Source organism: Tenrec ecaudatus, chromosome 7 (genome assembly GCF_050624435.1).
Source record: "Tenrec ecaudatus isolate mTenEca1 chromosome 7, mTenEca1.hap1, whole genome shotgun sequence".
Classification (NCBI taxonomy): Eukaryota; Metazoa; Chordata; class Mammalia; order Afrosoricida; family Tenrecidae; genus Tenrec; species Tenrec ecaudatus.
Window position 1 is genome coordinate 42,401,748 of NC_134536.1, and position 13,607 is coordinate 42,415,354.

Genomic DNA, 13,607 nt, shown 5'->3' on the forward strand with positions numbered 1-13,607 from the left:
ACTATTTGGTGTATTCTAACAAGAGAAGCTAGAAAAAGCTTCCAGTGTGCTGACGTGGCCCTGCTCAGAGAGTTGATTCTCAGTGTGATCTGCTGGCAGAATTCACATTAGACCACATTCGTGAGCAGTCGTCAATTTGTTTGGACTAAAAATGAATGGCCATATTCTGTTTGTGCTGGCACGTTTCCTTCCATCATTTTTCTCCATCTAATCATCAATGTGCTCAATTAAGCCTTTGTGTTTAACTCCTGATTTGTAGAAGCGATGAAGAAAGGCTGTTTTCCTTTGACTCCTAAGATGGAATAAAGAGGCTTCACAGGGAAGGGAAGCAATAACACTTTTCAATTCAAATATTAAGGTTACTCATGATCGTTGAAAGGAGGAAGCAAAGAAACTTCACTTTAAAAAGATAAAGAGAAAACATGAAAATGCATATAAAATGTATGAATTTATATTATAAGATTTTTAACTTACCTGTCAGGAGTTCAGACGTGAATTTGCTTGAAGAGAATGATAGAAGACATGTAATGTATATCAACTGATCTTTCCAGACTTAAAATAAAACTAAAAATGTAAAAGCATCTTCTTTCTGCCTCCCAAAGATTCTTTGGATATTGTCATACCATAGTTCTGTCCCCAGGGGGAGGAAATATTCTGCTTATTTAATAGTATCACCTTGTGTGTCCGCCTCTTGGGTTGGTTCTGGGGCACAATGAATAAGGTCCCAGACTCCCTGAGTTCAATCCTGACTCCACTCTTTACTAAATCTTTGGTACTGCCACTGTGAAAATCACTTAATCTTAAGTCCTCCAAATAAAAAAAGTAGCCGCCTTACTCTTTACTAGTATTGTGAATCTATGTATCTATAGATATATGTAGACATAGATATACAGTAAAAAGTGCATATCATTTTAATAAGTACTAGTTAAGGCTGCTATAAGGAGTCGACTGGAAGGCACTACGTTTCAAGGTTATTCATAAGGTTAGCTATTAACTTAGTCGTCATTACAATAGTGAAGGTGTATCATGTTTAAGTTTTATATTGTGTGGAAAAAACAAAGAGGACTTTAATATATAAAGTTATATATATTAAGCTATATATATTAAACTATATATAGATATATATTAAACTATATATATAGTTGCCCAGATTTAATGTAATTCTTCATCGAAACAGTGAGCACTTTTCGCTCACATAAGTAAAAACTGCGCTTACTGTGATAACATAAACTTAATACCTGACACCCTTATAAATTAACAGCATGTAAATGCGGTTAGCTTTGTTTAAATGAAATTTCTCAATATGAAAATAAACTTTTCTGATAGGACATTTAAAGATATCAGGGATATATTTTCATAAATGTCCCTCTGAAAGCAGATGCATTCTGGAGAAATGTTCAGAAATCAAAATGGCATAAACATAGTCACTGGGACAGGGCAGGAGGGCTCCTTCTGAAAACAGATAGATTTGAAATTTGTGGGGATAAACTTAAGTTAGAATTATACCAACCTGCAGTCCTTAAAATCTGTGCATTTGATTGTTAGGTGTGTGTCCAGGCAGCAGGTAGGTATATAGATAAGGTATATTTCCATTAAAAATAAAAATAAATAAAAGTATTTCAGACTGCATGACCTTTGGCAGAAACCTCACTGAAGGAATGAGTCGGGGAGTGTGTCCAGTTGGGACAGTGACCTCTCTGGCCTCCGAGCAGTGTTCCATGCCTGGCATACGGTGGGTCTTCACTCCTCACACCACTTTCAAGAACAGAGGGGCTGCTAGAAGTACCTTTCTTCCGCGTGGGTACCTCCCATGGGGAAGTCTTGTTTTCCGTGCATTCCTCAGTCAGAACCTTCCCTGGTTTCCAACCTCACAGCTTTAGCTATGAATACTGAAGACTGAGCTATTCCTTTCACGTGTCTTACTTCAACTGCTTGACCAGTGTTTCCCAAAATGGGAGATGCCACCGCATGGGGCACACTGGAAAAATCCGGAGGGGCTGCAAAAGCAAATACACCCACTTTATCCTGCATTACGGCCTATAGTGCCAAACTGTTGCGTTGCCATTGGGCTTTGAGTTTTGTTATTTTTTTAAGGCCAAATAAGTTTGGGATCTATGAATTTTAGACTAAGGTTGTTGATCAAACTGAGCTCTTTGTTTTGTTTCTAAATCCTGGTCTCCCTCTCTAATGCATTGACTTTTCAGTTGTCCGCTCCTGTGCCATTGTTTTGATCCACTTTGTTTGAGCTATGTTACCTTCTCACTCTTTTATTGTTTTTTGTTTGTTTCCCTTTAAACATAAACAACTCTAAGTGAAAATTACTTAGCTAAGTTTGAAGGTATGACTTAATTTAAATTTATGTTCATATAATTTAGAAAATCATCACTATTTATTGAAAGGACTTTCTTTTTCCTTATGCATTCTTATGTGCATCACTATATGATGTACAATTGTGTTTACTAATATATTTGAATAACAACGACAGAAACAGGGTCACATTAGATTCAATAAGTATTTGCTGAATTGAAGTTAAATCTAAACGGAAGACACATGTACCAGTTCTAATGGTTAGTCAAAATGACAGTTTTGTCGACAGTTCTGAGAAGGTATCAGTGTAACTGATACTTTGATTTTGACAAATTTAGTATAAAATGTTTTATTTCCATATTTAAATAAATATATATAGTCATCTCTTTTTCAAGTCCTGGTAGAAAATATGTATTTTCCCTAAACTGAGACACTATTTGATTCTAATTATATTGTAATGAAATATACCATATATACTCAAATATAAGCCGACCTGAGTATAAGCTGAGGTACCTAATTATTACCTGGGAAACCAGAAAATTTGAGTGACTTGAGTATAAGCCTAGGGTGGGCAATGCAGGATGTGAATTAACACAGAGACCAGAGGGAAGAGACAGAGCGCAGCCACACACACATCCTTACCAGTTCAGCTGCCACTACGGTGCTTCTGCGAATTGGAGCCGTCCACGTCATAGGACGGCTCTGATTGGTTAGATGGGAGTAAACAAACATTCAGAGCCCTGCAGTGTCAGCGGGGCTTTGAATGAACAGGGGAGGAACGGCAATCACCTGCGAGATGTTACACCTCACTGGGGTACCACTGACCCGTGTTCAAACCGAACCCCAGTTTTTCAGCACATGTTTTGTGCTGAAAACTCAGTTTATACACGAGTATCTAAGGTAGTTCTTTAATTTCAATTAAGCTGAATCCTAATGTGTCTTCATAATAGTTTTATTCTATTAGATTTTCTTGTTCTAAATTACAGGACAGTTTATAAATTTGTATTCACTCAAAATGATCATTTTAATGGTGATTAGAAAATAATTATTTCTTCATTTTATTACCACTACTCTTTTGAGTATATTCCATGTTTGACGTGCCCTCTTAGAACTCACTTTTCAACGTGACTGGCCTATTCTAGTGATTTAATTGAAATTAGGAATACAGTGAGTCAAAGCATAGGGTCCAAGAAAATGTAACTATTCCCTCTTATTACTTAAAATCTGGTAGTAAAATATTATGGACAAATGAATAAAATTCTATTAAATGTTATAAGGATGAACAATACTCAGTGACACAATAATGTTCCAAGATTTTCAAATGTCTTTGACTTCATTAGTCACTGTCTATGTTTTATAGTCAAACTACACATCATATATAAGAACGCTGAATAATTTTAAGGTTCACAAACATAAAAACGGAACTAGAAAATAAGCAGGAATATCACTTACTGCTATTTAGCACTTCTACCTTCTCCTGACCTTTGACTTATCCCTGGAATTGGTGCCGTTCTGTAACAACCACATGTCCGGAGTACCCACCATGGAATTGGTTTTGTCTTCTAAATTTACCTCAAAATGGACATGAGCCTCCCTTTCTGCTGCCCATTTTCAAATACCCCCCTGATTTTTCTTTACCATAATGTTTCCAGAGAAATACCCTAAACCTTGAAACAGCAAATACAATATGACTTAAGGAACTTCAAAAATATTTGATGACTCTTTTCATCCCAGTTTATTACTAACTGGAAATTAAATGTTGGTTTGGTTTCCAATTAGATATATTATTATTATTTGTATATAATAGTATTGGTATTTTCCTATTTCTGGTAGAATCATTGTATGTGAGATTCAAATATATATATTAAGAAATGGGGGCAAAAAAAAGAAATGGAAAAGTAAAACTATCCTGCCAGGTCTTACTTAGCAAGCAGCGGAACAGTTACCAGAGAACATGAACGAGGCCACATGGTTTAGCGATGCTTCCTCACTTCTCTTCAGAGTTGAGCAGCAAGTTTACAGTTAATGAGAATGTCTTTCTTTTTAAATCTACCTTTAAAAAATTACATCTAAAATACAATCCATGTACTTAGTAAGAAAGATTAAAAATAATTCAAGCTTTACCTCTTGCTGTCTCTTTCCTGAAGAATCTGTTTATTCCTTAAATGTGTGAGCAGATCTCAGGAAGGACAGGAAAAGTATCTGTGCCCAGCTATATGAAAATATCAATCTTAGCTCCAGAAATGACAGGATTTCTATCCAAAAGTGTCATGTTACTTTGTGTCTAACCTAAACCATAATGTTCTAATCAAAGAACTGGAGGAGATAGAAAAATCAACTGACAGTTCATTACGAAAAGCATTCATACTAGTGGATAGTTAAATAATCAATAGCTTTCAAAATCACTAGCTTAGCAACAGCAAACATTTTAAATAATAATTTCAGAATTGTGTGTATTATTCAAAATATGATATATTTGACCATTTCAAAGTGTACGATGTCTTTAAAACATCAACGCGGGAATAGAATGAGGTAGTTGAGCTCTCTACCCTTAAATCTGTGCAGCTTTATTGGGAAAACTTAAAGAAGACACAAAGAAATCAAAAGACATGCCATGTTTCCAGATCATATATTTTCAATAATATTTAAATCCCATTGTTATTTTAATTTATGAAGTTAAAGCAATGAAACACCAATTTCTTTTTAAAAATTGACAATCTGGGTTTACAGTTTCAAATGGGTATGACTAAGGGCCAATGTTATACTGGTAATCTTAAAGCAAAATCAAACACCAGGTGTTGGCCGGTCTAATTTTAAATTTGTAATAATGAAGATAGAATGATACTAACATGGCAACAGGTAATCTAGTAAAAATGAAGAGAGTGCAGAGAGACCCCGCACACATGATCCCTTATTCACAGCAATGTCACCACTGTGGTGCACAGCCAAAAAGGCATGTTCAATAAATGACAGTAGTTTCCTGGGTTATAGGGAAAATATATATATTTTGACCTCTAACTGATGCTATACCCTTTTATGATGAGTTAAATAGAAGCAATAATAACAATTTTAGATGAAAACATGCAAATATCTTCACATAGATTACTTAAGAGTGCTGTTTTTAAAGGTAAAATTTAAGAATTTGAGTTAAGGTCTTCTTTCCATCAAAAAACATCATTAAAAGTAAAATACAGTTCATAGAAGTAAAACGTTAGTTACAAGAAATATATCCAAAGAGATTTTTATCTATAATTTATAAAGACCTTCTATAAGTCAATATGAAAAAGGATAGATCGTCCAATTGAAAAATGAATAAAAGACATGAATACAGAAAAAGAATCATATGACCAATACACATAGGGTATGTTGCTCAACAGAACATTTTAATTAAAACCAAAATGGCATGCCATCATGTGCATACAAAAATTTCTAAAAGGAAAAGCACAGTCAGTACTAAGTATTGCAAAATCTATAGAGCAACTGGGAATCTTATTCCGGCTTGTGCTGTTAGAGTAACAGCTTGTTCCAGGGGAGTACCTAGCAGTATATACTGAGAGTGGACGTACTCATCATCTATGATCCAGCCTTCATCCCCAGCAATACTTCTAAAGAAATGTGTACCAAAAGGTGCATAACAAAGTTTATAGCTGCAGTATTTGTAAAATTCAAAAACTGGAAGAACCCAGACTTCCTTCACCAGGAGACTTCATAATTAAATTTGGCGTATTTACACAATGGAGTACTCCAACAGAGAGCATAAACAACCTATAACTGAGCACACACACATCCCACACACCAAATATTATGGGGGCTACATAAAGTTCATGGAGAAGTGGAATGAAAAAACAATGGTGTTTTTCCACAAGCTTTTTTCCCATAGATAAAGTGTGTTTTAGAAGTGATCTATACATATATAGATCATATTACTTTTATATGCAGTTGTACATTGCTTCTGCTCTTTGCTACAGTTGTCTGTAAGGTTTACATATTCCCAATTTATATGGGAAACCTACTAATATATAAGGGAGCCCCCAAAAGTTCATGGAACATTTTAATTATCGTTCAATTCTATTTTTTCACAAATTTTTGAAACTTCCGTGTGTGTCTGTCTGTGTGTCTGTGTGTTTTCCCCAAGAATATCATTAGGGCTTATCATAAAGCTGTACTCTTGGCTGTTATATAATTCAGGGAATGATGCAAAGCAAAATGAGCCAAGAGAAAAGGCACCTGCGGAAAGTTCACGGAAACCCAGAGAATACTCTACCAAGAAGACTCTCCCTGTGGACTCACACACAGGATATGCATAGTTTCTTTAACATTGAATCGTGAAAACACATGCAAAGGGTTCTCCTATCAGAAATGCTTATTAAAGACTCAAGCCCTATCGTGCTTTTTTAAAGACCAATGACATGTTTAGCCTATACCAACTTCCACTTCTCGGAAGAAAGCAGGTGGTCGGCATAAACCTCATGATTTGCACAGGGTGGGCTCAATGAACCACTGTTAACAGTTTGGGGACTAATCCCAGTTCCCAGACATCAACCTTGCAAGCTGCTTTTACTTGGGACATCACTGTCAGTTCTCTAATTTAACACCTTCCCCGCAGAGTATCCATCACAAATGTCACAAAAGATACTTGAGAACATTTTAGAGAAAATCTAAAAAGCCATACAATTAAAGAAATAGAATATTATATTCATAAAAATTATTAAGAAATTGATGCTAACGAGGACACAGATCTGAATGATGACTTAATAACCCTCTCTAAAAATGTGAGGACATGCAGACTATATTGGCTAGGAGGCTACCTCTCCCCTGAGCCGACTCTATATGTAGGGAATATGGAATTTTTAAGGTATTAAACTAGTTCTGTGATGACTTATTGGAAATAATTTTGAAAACTTTCTAAGAATTAATGGCTCACTTCGGTACTTGCCTAATTATACTTTGATTCATTATTTTAATTAGTCTCTATGGGATTATGAAGCAATTATGTTTATCTGTTACCTACTCATATTTTCACCATCTTTCTACATCCTACACATATGTACTTCAGGTTTACAAATTTGAATGCTCTTTGTAGAGTACACCTGATTAGATGTTTGAGAATCTATATTAGGTGTGGAACCAAAGCAAAATAAAGATTGAGGAATGAAAATAAATCATCATGAATGCGATAATAAGAAGAAGGTGCATTGAAATGAAAATCAAGGCAGTATGAAAAGAAGAGACCTTGGAGCCATTCTGCCTATCCATGGTAGCCAACCTGAGGGGCCCCATTTTACTGCATATGCCTTGCCCATATTAACAATGGGTAAAATCAAAACCGAAAAGCAAAAGGAATTAGGGAAAGGGGGAAGGAGAACAAAGAAGTTGCTGGTGGTTTCACCATCAGTGCTTAGGCAACAAGTATGCCAAATGCAAAGATTCAAGAGAAAATGATTAAGAGATATGATCCTAAATACATGAAGGGCTAGAACCTGATAGAAAATATATCCATTTCTTAAGGTCTCCTGGTGGCATGATTGCTAAGCATTCGCCTGCTAACCAAAATTCAGCAGTTCAAACCCACCAGAGAAAGACAGGGCAGCCTGCGTCTACAATTACAGCGCTGGGAATCCATAATGGCCATTGAACTCTGGGCCTTAAAGACATCACGAGGGAGGATCAACTGGACACCACCTTATGACAGCAGCAGCCCATTGGTTGAGACGCTAGCCAAATACAGAGTATAAACATGACACCAGATATTTGATGAAAACTTCCTTTGTATGTGTTAGTGGCAGGTTGCTTTAGATTAAAATATTCTTTTTAATTAATGTTTTAAAATCTTAACATATTATTTTTCTCTGATTCTTTAGTGAGTGTTATTGATTGCTTGGAGACAGCTCTTATTGGCCTTTGTTTAACAGATAACAACAAAAGCTATGCAACTATTCCATTTACTCAGTACAATAATCAGCTTAAATGTTTTTATGAGAGTTTATTAAAATTGAGAGGGCCAAAAATTCACATATTCCCAAATACATGGGAAGAATAAATATAGGTGCTAGTGAGAAAATGGTGGGGGAGCTGTCTGCCCTCATCTAGCTCCACGAGAATGCAGCTCCACACCTATGGGAGGCCAATTGCCACAAGACAGAAGCTCCACCCTCCACGTTCCTTTACCCCATTCAGACATGGATTGCCCCCCCTTCTGCACTCTACTTCTTGCCTGAGTTCAGTAATCCATTATCACGGCCACATAGAACTCACAGACTGCACTCAAGGTCTTGGTGCTTACCCAGCCAGTTAACAAGGCTGGATCAGAAACCACGAAGGATAAAATCCTATTGTGTTCTCATTCATGCTGGCCAGCAGGCCTCTCTCTTGTCCTCAGCCTCTTGGCCCTATGGCACCTTGGCATCTGTCTTCCACAGAACAAGTGTTACAAAGCTGCTTTGGCACTCATAAATGCTCAGAGGACACCCCACTCGGGAAGCCAGCCCCCTGCCCAAGCGAACTCAACCTTATCCCATCCTTAGGTTGGGAAACGCACCAAGCCTCAACTCTATCTCATGATATGTCAGCGCTACCACGTCGAGTGCCTCAGTTGCTGGTGCCACTCAGGGAAAGCGCTTGTGCTCACTAGACCAGTGGTTCTTCTTTCTTGCTGGTTCCTATTTCTACGAGACCCACTCTCTAACTAGCCAGGGGTGAAAGTGACCAATCCCCAAGTTAAAGTTCTCTGCACCTGATTTGAATGTACCCAGGCAGTCATTTGGTAGGAGTTAAACACAACTATGAATAAAAGAGCGATAACAAGTAATTCCACTTCATCACAGGTAGGATTTTCTTAAAGCTGTTTATTTTGTTACTAATTACGGTCAAGTGATTAAAGGATTTAGTTTGGATGTTGATGTGAAGTGCCCTTTTGTCAGTTCTGAATTATCGCTCTTTTTGTACAACAGAATTGTTCTTATGTTTGAACCTTGGAAATGTTGCAGCCGCTGTGTCAATCTATCTTATTGAGGGCCTTCTGGATATACTTCTGCTTCTTCCAAGATGGATATTTTGTTCTTTTGGAAATCCATGATAATTTCAATATTCTTTGCCAATAATATAAGTCAAATGTGCTGATTATTCTTCTTCTGTCTTCCTATTTAACATCTAACTTGCACATGAAGGAGAGCTGATTAAAAATACCTTAGTTGTCAAAATAACATCCTTACTTTTCAACCCTTTAAAGATGTCTTTTGGAGCAGATTTGCCAAAGCAGTGCCTCATTTGATAACTTCCCTGAGCACTGTTTGTGGATGCAAGCCAGACAACATCTTTGACAACTTCAATCTTTTCTCCATTTATCGTGATGTTACCTATGGGTCTAGTTGTGAGGATTTTTCTTTTCTTGACATTGAGTTGTAGTACATACTAAGGCTGCCCTCCTTGATCTTCATCAGTAGCTATTTCAAGTCCTCCTCCCGTTTAGCAAGCAAAGTTATGCCACTGTATATTTCAGGTAACCTTCCTCCGATCCTGCTGCGGAACTCCTCTTCCTATAACCAAGCTTCTCTGATTATTTGCTCAGTGTACCGATTGAACAAGTATAGTGAGAGCTTTCAACCCTGACAGACACCTTTCCTGGTTGTAAAACGCTCAGTATTCCCTTATTCACACAACTGTCTCTTGACCATGTACAGGTTCTGCATGAGCATAAGAAGTGTTCTGGAAACCCATATTTCTTTATGAAATCCATAGTTTGTTGTGATCCACGTAGTCAAATGCCTCCTCCTAGTTAGTAAAACACAAGATAATATCTTTCTGGTATTTGTTTCAGCCAAGATCCACCTGCCATCAGCAGTGATGGTCCTCTTGCCCAATCCTCTTCTGAATCGGGCCTCAATTTCTTTTTTATACTAGTGTCATGTGAAATGTTGGAGTTGAGATAGTCAGGATGTAGATACAGTTCCTATAGAACTCATAGAAGATATGGACCTGGCGATCTACCACCCAAATCCCCGCCATCGAAACCCTAGTGAACACATCCCTCAGACACCAGAGGCCCCCAGGATGGGAGATGGTAATAAATCTGCTGCGTAAAAATAAAGCAGGATTAGGAGATAGGGAATGCTGAGCCAAGGAGTGATGAGTCTCTGATTATTATTCTCCTGCTAGCAGTGCTCTGACTCAGATCATTATTTATTCATGTTTTTATGAATATTCATATTATTTATACTGGACAGTGATGATATAGTCCTTCCCAACTTTTTGAAAATCTTGACTTCATGCCGAGCATGCATTTTTTAAAAAACTTATTTTACAAGTTAACATAAATTTTGTTTTCAATTTTTGCTTGTTAAGGACAGATTGTGTAGTGGGGGTGAGTAGGAAGATGGGGAGCCACATTTTTGTCCACTGTCTTCTTTGTAGAGACAATTGGTGGACGAGATATGCTCTGAAAACAAAAAGACAACATAGACTTAAGTGAACTTTTCTTTTAAGGTCGTTTATAAATTATGTATCAATAAAGATGATTTAACATTTAAAAAACAATTTTATTGACATATAATTCACATTTCAATTATATTAAAAAGAATTATGTAATCAATTAAAACCACAACAAATTTAGACTATTTCTTCTTCCTTGTACTCATTGGCTCCCCATTATCAACCAGCCTCCCCTGCCATTTCCCTAGGAAACTATTAATCCAGGGGAGGCCTCTAGAGATTTACCCAATCCTGGATTTCATATTCAGACACACACATACAATCAAAGCACCCCCACCAACAATAACAACAAAAACCCACCCACTTAACAATAGCAGAATAATGAAAACCCAAACTGAAAAGAAAGCAGAAAATAGTAAAAGTGGCAACAAATATACATCGGATAAAAAGGGAGATCCAATGACAGCTGTCACATTTTAATCTACCTGCAACTACAGTAAGCCACCCTGCCATGCACTGATAACAAGGCCATGTCCATCCCTGGTCTGTAGTCACTGGGCTTCATCCACACGGAGGACCCTGAAAATGGGTTTGGGTTTTCACTGTCATCCATAAGCTTCTGTAAACCGGGGTGTTCAGAATGAAGCTCTGATACCATTCCGTCCTCTGGATTTGGATATTATTATATACAATTTTAGGATCACACAGGCGAGTAGCCTTAAGACCCCAGACCCTGTTCTTTCTGACAGCTGTGCACTCTTTGCTTCCCTCACTACCCATTGCTGTAGCAACCATGTCTTTAGTGATCTCTTCCGGGGGCAAATACTGAGCAGAGAAATGTTGTGAGAAATAATTGTGATAAATTATTGCTATGATTAAGCATAAGTTCAAAATTCATATATATATATATATGGTTTACATATGTCCCTTGTTCACTTTAGAGACATCAGTAGTGTTTTACTGAAGAACATCGTGAATCATCTTCACGGGGCCTATGGGAGTCCTATTGATATTATCACTAATTTCAGCAGCAGTAGGGAATTTAAAACACAGCAAGCAAAGGAAAGTATACATATAGAGGACAGTTTTTTGACCAAAATGCATAATTGTTGATTTGTGCCATTTATCACCTTAGGTGGCTAGACACTATGCATCTAAACACTAAGGGTTGGCGATAGGACAAAGCTTTCAATAATGCTCAGCCACGAAGGTCGAACTATGCCTACTGAACTAGCACGTGCCATTAAAAACTCAAGAGAACATGAATATAGCAAGCATGTGGGAGTCTTGAGTCGTTATTTATTGGGCACCCGCATAGCGAGAATTTTGAACCACATTCCAATGACTGACTTCCACATCATACCCTTGCGGGAGTTGTAATCTACTGCTTCTCATGCTAGGACCTTTCACTTCTTGGAATCTGCTGCCAGGGTGTTTATGGTGGAGTCCAGTTTGCTTAGTGAGAGTTCCAGATCAGATTTGAATAAGCCTATGAAGGATGTTGTGCACCTCGAAAGGACCGAGTTTAAAGTCATGGCTGCCTATAGTGTGGTCTGGGTGTCTTCATGGAACAAATAAAAGCTAGATGGCATATGCCCAATTAGAAACATGACATCAGGATTAGCCTCCCATTGGAGTCTGTGCACTTGATTCAGAGAATTTTCCCCAATGACAGGCTTCCCTACCTGGTTTACCCACCAACAAAAGTGCACCCACCTTCTCCAAGAAAGACATGCTCCTCCCAGCCAGGACTTCCATTTCTAGCAAGGTTCACTAATCACCCCTGTAGGAGTATCTATGTATTTGGGATATCCATAGAATTGTAGAATAATGTTATATGACAGAAACTGATTGGTCTTCTCCCTCTCCCCACACCATGGGAGACTTTATTCCCTGTCAGAATAGTTTTAAGGTGTTCAAATAGGGGGTACTATGAGGTTCATGAGCACTAGACAAGCACACAACCTCATTTCTTGGGGGGCCACATTAGAAGATTAGATGACCTGAGAAAAGAAGTTTGTCTTTGTCTTGGTGTTTATTCTTAGAACAGTGGTCTCATACAGTATTTGCCCTTTTTTGATTGACTGACTTCGCTCGGCATAATGGCTTCCAGGTCTGTGCATGTTGAATGGGGTTTCATCACTGTGTTTTGGGAATGCATAGTAGTACATTTGTCATCTGTACCTGGATTTCTTTATGCACTCTACTGTGGGGTGTTTAGGCTAGTTCCAATGTCTTGCTGTTGTAAACTGTGCTGCAGTGAAAGTAAAGGAGCAGATGTCTGTTCATGCTCTGTATCTTACTTGTTTGGGGTGCAGTGCCGGTAGAGGTATGTTAGATCATAGAGTGTTTCAATTCCCAGTTGTTTTAGGTTGCACCATATCAATTTCCATAAGAGTTATACAATGTAAAAGAATTTTTCATTAGTTTGAGAAAACTATATCCTATTACTTCAAAACCAAGATTGGGAAGAAATTCGTCCACACTCAACTAGGATTAGTCATTGGGGAGCAATAAAAGTCATTTATAAATTTCCAAGAGTAATCATAGGCATGCTGGGAGGGACAAAAGGGTCTGAATCAAGAAATCCTTGGTGTTGCTAAGAGCTGCAGGAATGATGGCCGACGAAAGTAGCACTTGATCAACTTTGGACTTTGGTAACTTATCACTAAAGGAAATATGTGCAGGGATGATTTTATCCACAATATGATACAACATAAAAATACCAGTTATAGTTGTTTAATTTTTTATTTCCCCTTCATTCTTTTGTTGTTTATGCCTTTTTCCTGGATAAAACGTTTTGTTTTTAATTTTATTCAAAATCCTATCCTCATAATTTGGTGTCTTGGTGCTTTTCTGAAATCTTTCACGGG

At 37.5% G+C, this 13,607-nt stretch overlaps 1 protein-coding gene across 2 annotated transcripts in view; it reads left to right on the forward strand.

Moving 5' to 3' along the window:
* Positions 1-13,607, forward strand: part of PTPRK (protein tyrosine phosphatase receptor type K) — a 634,437-nt gene that overhangs the window by 527,637 nt on the left and 93,193 nt on the right. The window lies entirely within an intron of this gene.